This window comes from Anser cygnoides, chromosome 3, assembly GCF_040182565.1.
Source record: "Anser cygnoides isolate HZ-2024a breed goose chromosome 3, Taihu_goose_T2T_genome, whole genome shotgun sequence".
NCBI lineage: Eukaryota > Metazoa > Chordata > Aves > Anseriformes > Anatidae > Anser > Anser cygnoides.
In genome coordinates, this window is record NC_089875.1 from 54,851,646 (window position 1) to 54,865,347 (window position 13,702).

Consider the following 13,702-nt stretch of genomic DNA (forward strand, 5'->3'; position numbering starts at 1 on the left):
CAGATACGTACCTGCTGGGATTTTCAAGAAAATAGGAGTTAAGTGTATAGAGGCTTTTGCAAATATCAATGGCAGAGTATTTCCAAGGAAGGCAAGCAAATTTAATATAGTAATTAGTTCTAATTGCTTAAATGTCTTACATAACTGAGCAAAGCTACAACTAAAGCTGAGCAAAAAATTATATTCTATAAGCATTAAAAAACAGTCTTTTGAGTGGAGTAATAAATAGACTCAGCTGAAACCACTTTAGATTTCATTTTGCAGATACATTTCCTAATCATGAAATTCACTCCTAGGTGCTGTTATTTTCATCATAGTTCATTGTCTTTCATGCAACAACATCAAATTCATATAAGATTTCAAAGAACAATTCTTTTTTTTTTTTTTTGGTTTGTGTTTTCCAGTGGACTTTGGTAACTTAACTAAATAGTAACAAGTATTCTTGTCAGGTGTAATTAAAATAAAGTGAAATATTCCAGTCATTATAGCATTTCTGATTCTCCTGAGAGAAAGAGAAGCATAGTTTAAATGGTTATTCTGCTCAATAAGTTTTTGTTTGTTAGTTTTTTTTTTTTTTAAAGAAATGATCAGTTTTGATCAGTGGATCAATGCTTTCAAATCGTAAAGGTGCTAAAGTTCAAAATTCCCTCTCTCTTTTGTAATTAATCAATCATGTTGGACATTTTTATTTAAATATGGATGGAACAGGGTCATTGTACCTCCTAAAATATCAGGCATTCACTTTTCAGAAGTATTATTTAATTATAGCTGCAGTGCACAATTTTGGTGCTTTGACAAATGGGACTTGGCTATGTGGAATGGGATTAATTATCATTATCTTTTGATATTAGTACTCACAGATGCAACAAAATGTCACCATGATCCCATTTAGGTACTCAGAATTAGGCAGAAGTAAGGAAGTGGGGTCAACTTCTGAAAGCACTGGGTTTTGTTTTGTTTTGTTTTGTTTTTGAATGCCTCAGCTACTACCTGCATTAGGACATAGCACCACTCATGAATCATCCCTTGTTTGTCATTCCTCACTACCAATTTAGAGAGACATTATCTGAAAAGTTCACTAGTGTATGTACATTTCACAATTATTTTGACCTTTAAAGATCTGGCTTCAGCAGCTGGTTCAGGTTTAAAATTGAAGGTTTGGACTAGAGTACACATTGCTTTAACTGTTTCAAAACATGACCTTTATCCCAAGCTATGTTCTCATGGTGCACTTTTTTTTTTTTTTTTTTTTTCCTGATACAGATCTATGGCAATGATAGCCAAAATAAAGTGTTAAAACCAGGTAGCTATAGAAACCCATTGCAAGAACACTTTCTTTTACAGGTCTAATTAACAGAGTGTATTATTGAAAAGGTATTTGTTAATCAAAAAGGCATCCAACACAGAGAAGAGCTAGGTGCTGTCACTTGGTTCTAAATACCTCCTCTTCCCTCCGTCTGAACAAGTGACTGGGGAAGTGAGAGAGGGAGGCAGTACAAGGGGCAGAAAAACTAGTGCAACACGAAGGAATGTCCTGTGTGCAAAGGTGGAATTTTTCTTGCCTCTCACAATACTTTATATATTTCTGCTCTTTCTGACACTTGCCATTGCTTGGGTTGTGGTGTCCTCTATTGCTCTTATGTTGGTTTGACTCCTTTAATGTTGCCACTATAGGCAGCTGCCTTCACTGCCTTTGGGCTGCAGAAGTTTCCAGGAATAGGATCTGTTGTTTATACCCCCTTGAACAAGAAGGAAATGGGAAGGCTAGAGCTCAAATGACAAAAAAAAATATGATACCATGAGAAGTATGAGTTAGGACATTAGCTGGGAAAATTACAAAGCTGTCCAGAAAAACATCAAGCTCCATCAAAAAGGAAGTCCAAGAAAAACAGACTCAATTAGATTGTAAGATTTACACATGTAACCAGCATGAGAACTAACATGAACACCAGCTATGTCAGATAGCTGAGCAGTGTCAGGTTTACTGTATTGATTTTAATAACTGAAATTACCAATACCTAGTTAGTCATAAGAAGGTCTACCCTACTTCTTAAAGAATTCTTTTTGCACATAGACTACAACTTTGGGTCTGTGAATTGTTTTCCTTTCATGATTAATGACAGAGGTTTAGTTTTTATTATCATAGGAAGAAAATTACTCTGGTTGAGAGAGGGACTATCCTTAGTTACCATTGCCTGGTCATGTGTAGTCATATATTCATCTTCATTCCTATGTCTGTTTTTCTCATAACAGAATTTCATTTAAAGTCTTGTTTTAAACATTCATCCTGTTGAATAAATGTCAGGGAAACCATGTAGGTGCATAAATATGTATTTAGTACATGTTTGTTGAATAAATACCTTACCTAGAGAGGTGGTTTGGGAACCTAACAGAATGTATGACCTGTAGCTGACACAAGGACCAATAATCCTTTCCCAGTACTAATTAAGATTACCACACTGTTGAAGTCATGGAGAAAATCAAGGAACAAACATCTAATCCTAAGTATCCTTGCAAGGAAAACATTAAATTCAAGTTCCTGCTGGCAGACAGAGTAATCGTAATATAATTGATTAAATCTTACCTTGGTTATGCATGCAGCTTGTGCAGGTAATTGCACACACACACGCACACAAGCACACCACCTAGCTTCTTCAATATCAATGTCTGTTCACCAGTTTATACATGTGCTAGGTGAAATTTCACTGTGCTAGTGCTAGAGCTGTCAAATAGAGGAATTGCTTGAGGTTGAATATCTTGCCACAAAAACTATTGCCTGTTTTATAAAGGGACTTGTGTCTATATGCCTAACCTCCTAAAGCAATGGTATACACAAATATAAAGATGAACAGAAATACAGCAAGTGAAGAAACTAAAATAAGTAACTAGTATATATGAAAGTAGGCTTAGGTTTAACTAGTGTGTAGTCAGCCTGTGACTCACAAGATCTAGTATGTAAACCAGCAAGTCTGCTGCACAAATTTGCTTCACAAACCTCCTCCCACCTGTGCACTAATGTCTGTTTCTTATCTTACCTTTTCTTTGACTTGTCTATTCAGACTGAGGTTTTTTTTGTTTGTTTGTTTGTTTTTTCGGTAGATCTGTTTCTTGTTATGTGTTTGGACAATAATCAGCACAATGTCATCCAACTTGCAGTTTTTATTCATATACAAATAGTAATATGCATTCATGTTGCCATACCCACTTTATTCATTATAGCCCAACATGTTCCTGAATAAATTAAACAAACACCACTAAAACCAACAAAAATCAGATTTTCCAACTGGTATCTGAGAAACTGTTGGTGTAACTAATATATCTTCAGTTGAGAAATCGTGTATGCATAGAAAATCCAGCTGGATGCTTGCCCAAATCTTTTTTATCTGAATAACTTTTCAAATGCATCTTTCGATACAGGAAAATGTGATTTTAACTGGCCTCAAACACAACTAAGCTGGAAATCAAGAGGCTTCCAATTTTAAATGCAGTGCATCTCAAACAAGTTTTCTGATAGGATATTGGGGATTATTACTGAAGTGCTTTTACAACAAACAAATCTGCCATTATATAGTGTCTCAAAGTAAATTCATTGTCTGGAGGGGAGATGTGACCTGGATATGATTAATCTCCTTTAGAATTTAATTGTCTAAAAGTTAAATCTCTTATCTAAAGTACTTCCATCTCTCCTTGTAGTGTGTGGAGAAACTCAGGCACCTCCTGAAAGGCATTGCTCATATTTTAGACACCAATTTTAGGATTTCATGAGTATCTCTGACTCTTACTTTCAGTTGACTATTGTGTGAGTTAGAACTAATTTAGAGTAGCTGTCTACATATATGTCTAAAATTTTGGGAGATGAGCTCCCCTGAATGGCATGAATAATAAAGGCTCATCACTCCAAATTATTTTTATTTTTTTCAATATATGAATAACATCACCTTCTGCAATACACACACAGCCATAAGCAAACTGAAAACAAAATAAAACCAACCAGACAAACAAAAAGCAAAACAAAGACACTTCTCGTTCTAGATTTCTCTAAGCCTAGTATTCTGCTGACTTGGTGAAGGGATGCTCCAGATAGGTGCAACATGTTAATTTCTGTGTATGATTATGTTGTATGATGTCATAAAAGGACAGGTCTTTAAAAATGAAGCTGATGGTTATTTGAGACTTTGCATTATGAAGACTGATAAAAGTAACATAAGCAGTGTTATCTGTATCAGACTAAACTGCAAAGCTAATCTTTTTTTACAGAAGATTGTTTTCTATCATGCACAATTTTCCAATAGACAAGCCTGCAGTGATAATTTCCATGAGCTAATTGTATTCCATGAAAATGTTTATGTAAACCACTTTTTTCCTTCCTTCCTTCTTAAAAATAAAAATAAATAAATAAATAAATAAAATAAATAAATCTTCCAAGGGCCAACTAATAAACTATACCTGCTATAATGAAACCTTTTTACTCTTTCCCTCAGGGCTCCAACACCTTCTAAAACTGTGTGAATTAAAAAGAGACCAAATACTCTGCTACTCTACTACACCTTCTGTTTTCTCCCTCTTTGTTTTTCCTTTTCTTTCTCCTATACACTTGCTCCTTGCTCTGGTTCTCTGGTTCTCTCCTGATCTCAGGTCTCCATCTCCTTTTTGGCTTTGTAGCCCATTTTGGCTTTGGCTTTGGATTGGTGAATCTTTCAGACTGGTGACTGGTGAGTCTTCCAGAAGATCTTTAAGATCAAACTATTCTGCATAGTATAGCTTTTTCAGATTATTCTGTTACTTGGGGTTATCATGAATTACTTTATTATGTTATTTCCATTTTTCTAGTTTATTGTTTCTTAATATATGTACATTCTTATTTCTCTAGAGATTTAGTGAAATTTGAGATGTTGTTGAAGGACTCTGACTTATGACTTTGCATTTGCAGTGCAATTGCATTGTATAAAGCAGTAATAACTGACATACTATAGCTTTAAAGGTAGAGGTTTATTCCAGACATATATTATTCAACTGAAAAACTTTTATGAGATCAGCAAGAGCCCACATGTTATTCTGCATTTATATTCACAGTGGTTTTATTTAAAGAAAGAGTAATAACAATTCTCTTTCTTCTCTCCTTCTATTGAAAATTTTTATCAAGTGATCAGCTGTAATTCTGACTTTACCAAAAAAGGATTGAACAAGAAGAGGTTTAATGAATGCCATTTAAATATATCTTCTAGTTCTCTACTCTTTTCATTAGAGTACATTGCTTAATGGCCACAAGTAACTATAAGCTTATGTTTAAGCTTATAGAATTAAGTGTACACATAAATTAAAAGCCATTTCTAATATTGGTACTACTCTTCACCTGAATAGGTATGTCTCTAAAATGTATTATTTATACAGTTTTTAAGTAAACAAATTCATCTTTCAAAACCATGGGTAGAGGTTATTCTAAAAATGTTTTTTTACACCCTAATATTGTGAACTAATTTTTTATTTAAGACGTATTTATGGTATAAATGAGAAACTGCTTAGGTCTGCAATCAGTCATATGAAAAATGGCAAGAAAGGATCTCAAGAGTTCACTTATTTCACCTTGTCCCCAAGTGGTATCCCCAGCTCATTCCTCACAGACATCTGCCTAGCCTGTACTTAGAGATCTCCAACAATGTAGATCCTGCAACCAGCTCAGTTACTCTGATGTTGAACTGTCCTTGCAATTAGAAGGCTTTCTCTAATGCCTGAGAATGATTTACTTTGCTCTGATTTCTACCTACTGCTTAGTGTTCTAATTCAAGTGCACAGGGAGAAGACTGCATTCCTGTCCTTTCTGTAGCCCACCGTTTTCTCACATAGGAGGGAGAACAGCACGTGTTCTTTCTAGGTAATTAGCAACCCAAATGATGCTGTAGGAAATCTCTGGCATTGAATAATGCATTGGTTTTTGATTGTATACTTCTATTGCCCTCTACTGGGTGGGAATGTGAGATTTAACAGAGTGTTCATACCTAGATCTGGTTAATAGCGTGTCCAATATATACAAAATTCTACTGCAGATGTTCCTAAGATTGATCTTGGCCAACATCGCACAACAGAATATGTGTGCTTTATTTTCTTATTTATTCTGCAACACTGTGTGAAGATGCGTCTAAAATTATATGTGCTTAATTTATCTTGTTGCTGTTAACCTGAAAGTAGTCTAAATATATGTTAAGAAGAGAAACACAGGTGAACTTCTTCCACTGGATTGGGTTAATTCTGTGACTGATTGAAGCCAACTTCTGAAGTCATTTTTTATTGGGGTGCAAAACAAAACTGAAGAAAATTCTAGGAATATTTACAGTAATCATTATAATGTATATCACTAGCCTTTGCTTGGAGCAAGAAGACAATTGTTCTGTTAAAAGGACTAACATAATCTCTATTCTGTTTACTGCAAAATAAAATGACCTGTTCCAAACCAACATCAGCTGATGTTTGACCTACAGAAAGCTGGCTCCAGGCTGAAGCCTATGTCTGCATTTGGACAAAGACACTCCCACAGTAATGACATTTTTATTTCACACAGTGACACAAATGGATTTTTTTTTTTTTTTTGGTCCAAAGAGCCATTTACTGATTGGCTTGCTGAAGGCCTGATGGAAGGCTACTGACAAAATACTTTCAATGAAATACATGCAGTTTTTGGAAGCAGTTTCTTTAAAAAAAAAATCATCTGAAATGCATTGTGAACTGGTAGAGAATTTAACAGAGCAATAGTAATTAGATTTGGAAATGTATATTAAGTCTTTTTGTCTGTTCTCTGTGAACAGATGATTGTTTCCTGTGCTGTACTTCAGGATATTTAATTTAGAGACATTTTTGGTGACTCTCTAAAAATAGCTTCATTTTACCACATAGAACTACAGTTCATCTCCTTTACTGATTTTAATGATAAGATAAATATTTTCTTGGTTAACTGAAACAACAACAACAACAAAAACTTGTTTGCTGCTTTTTACTTACAGTCCAGGAAGGCTGGATGCAGAGAGGCTGAGCTGGAGAACCATTCAGCCTTGGCAGATGAAATATTTCCAAAATCTTCATCAACTACACCTGTGCAAAACCACAAAAGGGACAAAGGTATCTCTTGGACATAATTGATATAGGACAGTCTTTATTGTTGGTGACAATGTGTAAAGTGGAAATAACCTAGCATGAACCTCAGCTCTCAGGTTGAGTGTTCAGGGCTGACAGTTGTAGAGAACATCTTACTTGAGAATTTAGGCCTGTGATGTGGAAATGATTGAGTTACAGCAATCGTCAACATAATAGTGTTACTGGAATACTTTTCAAATTCTGTAGAGTAGAGCAGAGCAGAGCAGAGCAGAGTAGAGTAGAGTAGAATAGAACGGAACAGAACGGAACAGAACGGAACGGAACAGAACAGAACAGAATAGAATAGAATAGAAGGAATTGGAAGGGACCTTCAAAGACCATCAAAACCTTACCACTTCAGAGCTAATCAAAAGTTAAAGAGTATTATTAAGGGCATTATCCAAATACCTCTTGAACACTCACAGGCATGGGGCATCAACCACCTCTCTAGGAAGTCTCTTCCAGTGTTTGACCACCCTCATGGTAAATAATTTTTTCCTCATATCCAGTTTGAACCTCCCCTGACACAGCTTTGTGTCATTCCTGTGAGTCTTGTCACTGCTTGTGAGGGAGAAGAGACTGGCACCTTCCTCTCCACTTCCCCTGCTCAGGAAGATGCAGAGCACAACGAGGTTGCCTCTCAGCCTCCTTTTCTCCAGACCAGACAACCCTTAGACTCTCTTCTTAGGACATGCCTTCCAGCCCTTTTACCAGCTTTGTTGCCCTCTGGATGCTTTCAAGGACCTTAACACATATATATTTTTTTAATATTTTGGAACTCAGAACTGCATGCAATACTCAAGGTGAGACCACACCAACACTAAATACAGTGGGAGAATCGCCTCTTTTGACCAGCCAGCTGTGCTGTGATTAATGCAGCCCAAAATGCAGTTTGCCCTCCTGCCAACCAGGGCACACTGCTGACTAAGGCTGAGCCTGCTGTTGACCAGCACACACAGGTCCCTCTCTGTTGAGCTTCTCTCCAGCCCCTTGTCTCCCAGTCTGTACCCGTGACTGGTATCAGTCTGTCCCAGATACAGCATACAGCATTTTCCTTTTTTGGACTTCATTCTGTTGATGATTGCCCAATGCTCCAGTCTACGCAGATCCCTCTGCAAAGTTTCTCATTTCTCCAGGGTGTCAACAGCACCTCTCAGTTGGTTTTCTCAGCAAACTTGCTGAGGATGCACTCCATACCTTCATCCAGATCACTGATAAAAACGTTGAACAGAGTCAGCCCCTAAATTAAGCCTTGGGGAACACCACAAGCCTGATAATCAGATGTAGTCCCATTCACTATGACCCTTTGATTTCTACTGTTGAGCCAGTTCATCACCCAGTGTAGCATGAACCTGTTTATCTCACAGCTGGACAATCTGTCCAGAAGGATACTGTGAATAAAGTTCAGAAGGATTACATCCACTGCCTGCCCTTCATCCACCAAGTGGACCTTATTGCAGAAGGATATCAGATTACTAAGACAGGACTTTCCCTTGATGAACCCTTACTGACTATGCCTGATAATGATTTTGTTCTTTAAATGCCTTTCAACAGTACCTAAGATAATCTTCATAATTTTTCCAGGTACTATGTTCACAGTGAGTCAAGAACTGGGTTTTACACTGTGATTTTCTCTGAGAGTGAATTTCTCTGAGAGCATTTTTCATAGCTCAGCAGACCATGCATTTGGTCTATGTTTCCAGATTCACTGAACATTTTATTTTCTATAATATCGGTCCATTATATGTTTCTTTATATTTCATTCCATTCATGGCAGCCTTATACCTCTGGAAGGTATGCTATCTTAACACCACTCTTTTTCCCTGCAACATATTTCATGAGAAAATGCAAAATCCTGTAATAAGAAAGAAAGGCAGTTAGAAAAGCACTTCTGGAGACTATAAATAATTATCAAATAATGGCACTGTTGCTGTGCAGATTGAAAGTTTCAACATGATTTAATAAAATAGTGCATTTGACAATCTTACTTGCCTTCTGTTTCATAAGCCTCTTGATCATATGTTTGAGCCTTTCTACATAGCCAGGAGTGAAGCCTGTCTGACTAATGAAACCCAGAAGATAGAGATTTGAGGAAATGCATGGTAACTAGCATATTGCAATGAAAACATGAGTCTGTAAAATTCTAACTTCTCTACATTTCCCAGTTATCTGGACAACTGAAAAGAGGATGGTGCTAGAAAGGCTTTGCCCTTTTGTGCTCTTAGTGCTCTTGCTCTGGGAGCTGGGAACTGGGATGGGAGTTGCCATGGCTGTGCCCAGAGGAGAGGATGAAGTGCTGCACCCTGAGCCTAGCAGGGGAAATGGTGCTGTGCTCTGTTTTTAGGAGAAATGTGATGAGATGGCGCATTCAGTTCTGCTCCCCTTTGCTTAATCCCTCTAGCTCACTTCCAGCTCTCTCCCCTCACATGATTTTATAGGCATCAGGATTGCCTAAATGTTATTTGGTGAGCCTCTCTCCCCTCCAGACTTTTTAAGCTGTTGTTTCCTGCCAGCTGCTCTTTGCAGTAATATCAGCACCATACGGAGAGTAGAAGGAGCAAGCAGAATATGGGTCTAGATGAGGGAAGGGACAAGCCCTGCATCCCTCCTTCATGTCCCTGTTTGAAATATTGGGTGGGTTGCCAGCATAACCTGAACATGCTGAGCCCTGCACAGGGAGATTTTTCCATGTGACTGACTTTAGGTACAAGTCGGAGAGACGCTTGTGGGGCCAGAGGGACCAACAGCAAATCCCCACCATGACACATACCCAGGCAACACCTCTCCCCATCGCAGAACTCATAACTTTTTAAGCCACAAATACTACAGTAACCACTTACTGAGTTAAACTGGTTGTCTGTCATCAGAGAAAAACATTTATTTCTGAGAAGTTTTAGATTGTTTTATGGACATTATTAGCAAAGGGCTGAAAAATGCGGCAGGAATTTTTTCCTTTATTATATGTCTGAGCAGAATGAAATTAATCTTCAGAGGTTTTACTTTAACTGCACTTCCAGGCTTCAACACAAGAAGGCACTAAAACACTGCAGTTCTTCACCATCAGCCTAAAAGACGCTTAGTTTCTGATTTTCCAGAAAGACATACTGCATAAGTTAACATAAGCAAAAGGTAAGCGGTGGTTTAAGCTATTAATCAGTGCATCATGCTCGTAGTTCTCATTTACATTTATGCATACATCTCTGCGTGTGTTGCTATGTTTGGGAGTTCAAATTTCCATGCAGAATGATGAGAAAAGCCCAGCTGCAGACAGCTGGTCATGCCGCTCCTTGTCTGATAGAGCAGACAATTAGTTCGATAATCTAATCGCGGGGGCAGGGGGGAAGGCTGTTGACAAGAAAACCAAAGCAATGGTATGCCTATGGGGCCCAGAAAAGTCACCAGGTAAAGGATACAATAGAGTATTTCATTTATTATATATTATAAAGAAGTTTTAAAATTATATATACTGAGGTAAGTGAAGCAAAAAAGAGGCATATGCCAGTCTTGCTTACATTCATGGAATCATTTTGGATTTCCATTTCTATAAACAACATGAGAATATGGTCTCAAAATACTCATTTCACCGGGAAACACATCTTCAGTCAAAGCCTTATTATGTTCCCCATAAATCAAGAAGGTGCATGGCAAGATGGAAGGAAAGGAACATGAGCAGGGTATAAAACCAATGATAATTCTTGATTCTATTTTGCACTTTAGTTTGAATCATGGCTGGTATAAGAGTGGAGAAAGAGGGGTTCTGTGTTGTTTTGGTAGCCAAAATTTTTGACTGTTAACAGTTCAAAGGCAGCAGTTGCCAATGAGATCACATGAAAACAACCTCATTAACAGTAACAATCCTGCAAAGAGCATCTCAGATATATAGGGCTTAATTAGCTCTGAAGGCAAAGATGTGCCAGCTTGAGCCTTGCTGCCAAGCTAATGCTCAAGAGATATGGGGATGAAATCAATTTCATCACCTACCTACTGCCCTCAGTTCAGAGTGGCAAAGAAACTTTGAAGGAAATTTGCTCACAGAATTTCAGAGTTTGCAGACACAAGAAAATACCCTCTACGTGTTGGGTCTACTTCAGACCCATATTCTTTCTGTGTGGTCTTTTCATAAAAGGTGACCCGCCACTTGAGTATGACAAGAAAATGGTTTAAAGAAATAGGAGCTCTCAGTAGTGCTTAGTTCAAAATCTCTCAAAATAGCATGCAGCAGTGTGCTTTCTTCCAGAATAATTTATGTGAGAAAGAAGTTGGACAAGATAAAATCCAGAGGTCCATTCAAACAAATCATTCTATGCATTTGTGATATATTTGTTTTATGTTAATATTATGAAGTTATACAAGGTTCACAACTTCATTTTTTTCTACAAAAACAGATAAAATATGTTTACTAAATGGACTGCAAAGCCAATAGGGTATTGAGGCAAGGGCAAGAGATAAAAGGCTGAGAGAAAAGGGTTCTGATTGTATTTCTTTAAAATGAATACTTTCATTCTCCCTAGACAACAGCTTTTTCCTTCAGTGAATATTTTTAAAGTTTGTAATGTTTGTTTGTTTGATCAATTGCATTTTGGTGTTAGCAAAATAAGGCTTACAACTCTTTAGCTACCAAACACTGAATTCTTGAAGCAAATTGCTCAATCCATTATTTCTTTTAGATGTCTTTAGTATATACATTTTTTTTTTTGATGATGTGACTTTATTTATTAAAGTGATAGACTTTATTTGACAGTGTTATATACCAGGCTCAAATACTACATTTAAAACATATGTTCACTGGCATCCAGACATTTTTTGATGCTTATCTGTATGTTAAGTATTAAAAATCATATATTGGAGATTTATTTTTTTTTTTCAAAAAAAATCTGTAAATGTTATTATTATGTTTGTTTCTTTCTAAAGTAACTCAGATCTTGAAAAGATGCCACAAAGTAGTCACAGAAAAACTTTCTCAGTTAAAAATGTAAAACAACCTTAAGCACTAACACAATATCATGTAGCATTGTTAAGAAAAAGAGAACAACTTCAATAACTTGTATATGTTGTACCTACTATACGTGACCCACATAAATTTATAAAATCTGTTGAATTGTGGGGCTTAATTCTAAGAAAGAACTTCAGTCCTGTACTGCACCATTAAATCTGACAGAAAAAACGCTGTTCAACTCAATAGGAATAGAAATGAGATTTCTGTAATTAGAATAGGGAAATGTAGTATTAATGGATCTATTCATAAAATAATAAGTCTATGAAATAAGTCTAAATTGACGTGAACACATTTTGGCCTTGAAAACTTAAATGCTGGATGTAGCTCCTGATGATGTTCAACAAATGCCAGCTTCTCTATAGTCTAATGCCTAGACTGCCCGGCATCAGTAGCTACGGTTTTCCCTCTGAAAAAGAATATAATGATCAAAAAATTCTAAGGAACAAATATATAGTTACATAGTATAAATATGAAAAGAGACCAAACTACCATAAAGAAAAAAGACCACATTTTATATATTTGTTTGTGTCCTACAGATATTTACCAGGCAATAAACATAACCTTATTGTAATTATCCACACAGGATTACATGGAGAAGAGGACCTATAAAGCAGAATGTGTTCATACTGTCTGTGTCAACATTTATTCTGCCAAACTAAAGGGACACTTGGCTATGACTGAAGAATTAATATACTCCTTCTTTTAAACAGATACTTCTTCACAGGATGACTGAAAAACAAAGCCTTAGGGTCCTGTTGTAATTTGCAGGGACTTGTGTCTTTAAGGGATATGCCAAGTTTAAAACCTTAGCATATCCTTATTGCTTTACTATGTGCATTTTTTTTCCTTTTTATTTCCCCTGCCTTTTATAAAGATCAGTGGTGTTTGTCTTGTCTTTGAACTCTGGTTTCAAGTTCATATGGTTGTCTTTCATCTATGCAGACAAAGGCAGCATTAAACTTGTGCCTCAGCAGCAGATTTCTGGCAGAAAAGCAGGTTTGTGATTTCATTGAAGACCATTGGGGAGCTTGTGAGCTGAAGGCCAGTTCTTATTTTAAAAGGCATAGCTGAGAAACATACAGGAAGAGGCAAAAGGTTAAAAGAAAATGTGAAATTGCCTTTGTAGAACAGTTTGTTCCCACCCTGAAATCAGTGTGAAATGCCCCTTCTCATAACAAGTTAACCAAATAAAGTGATTGGATACAGCCTGGAGAGGTGATAATCTGGAAACTTGCACCACGAGCATCTAATAACATCAGAAGCTGTCCAGATTAAAAGCAGAGAAGAATTTGTATTTGAGATATTAATCTTTAGAAACACAATTGCTTTGCAAGATTAGTAATAAAATAAAGAGAAGATAGATACCTCTAAGAGGCTGGTGTATTACAGTCTTTAGAACATCCAAAATACACTGGATTCCTCACAGAGAAAAGGAAGGTGAAATTATTCTTGCTTTAAGAAGCTTCATCTTACTAAAGAGGACAAACAGACAAAGCATGGGGACTTGGGAATTCCATTCCTGTCCCCAAACTGGATAATCAGATAAATCAGTTTGATTTACCAAACGCCCAGCTCTTGGCT

At 36.7% G+C, this 13,702-nt stretch overlaps 1 long non-coding RNA gene across 1 annotated transcript in view; it reads left to right on the forward strand.

The window, feature by feature from the left end:
- The window catches only part of LOC106034238 (uncharacterized), a 30,339-nt gene extending 16,890 nt beyond the window's left edge, over positions 1–13,449 (forward strand). The window contains exons 4-6 of the long non-coding RNA XR_001205881.3: positions 6,996–7,110; positions 10,143–10,254; positions 12,705–13,449. This is a non-coding gene — a long non-coding RNA (uncharacterized lncRNA). The remainder of the gene's footprint in view (positions 1–6,995; positions 7,111–10,142; positions 10,255–12,704) is intronic.
- The last annotated feature ends 253 nt before the right edge of the window (positions 13,450–13,702 follow it).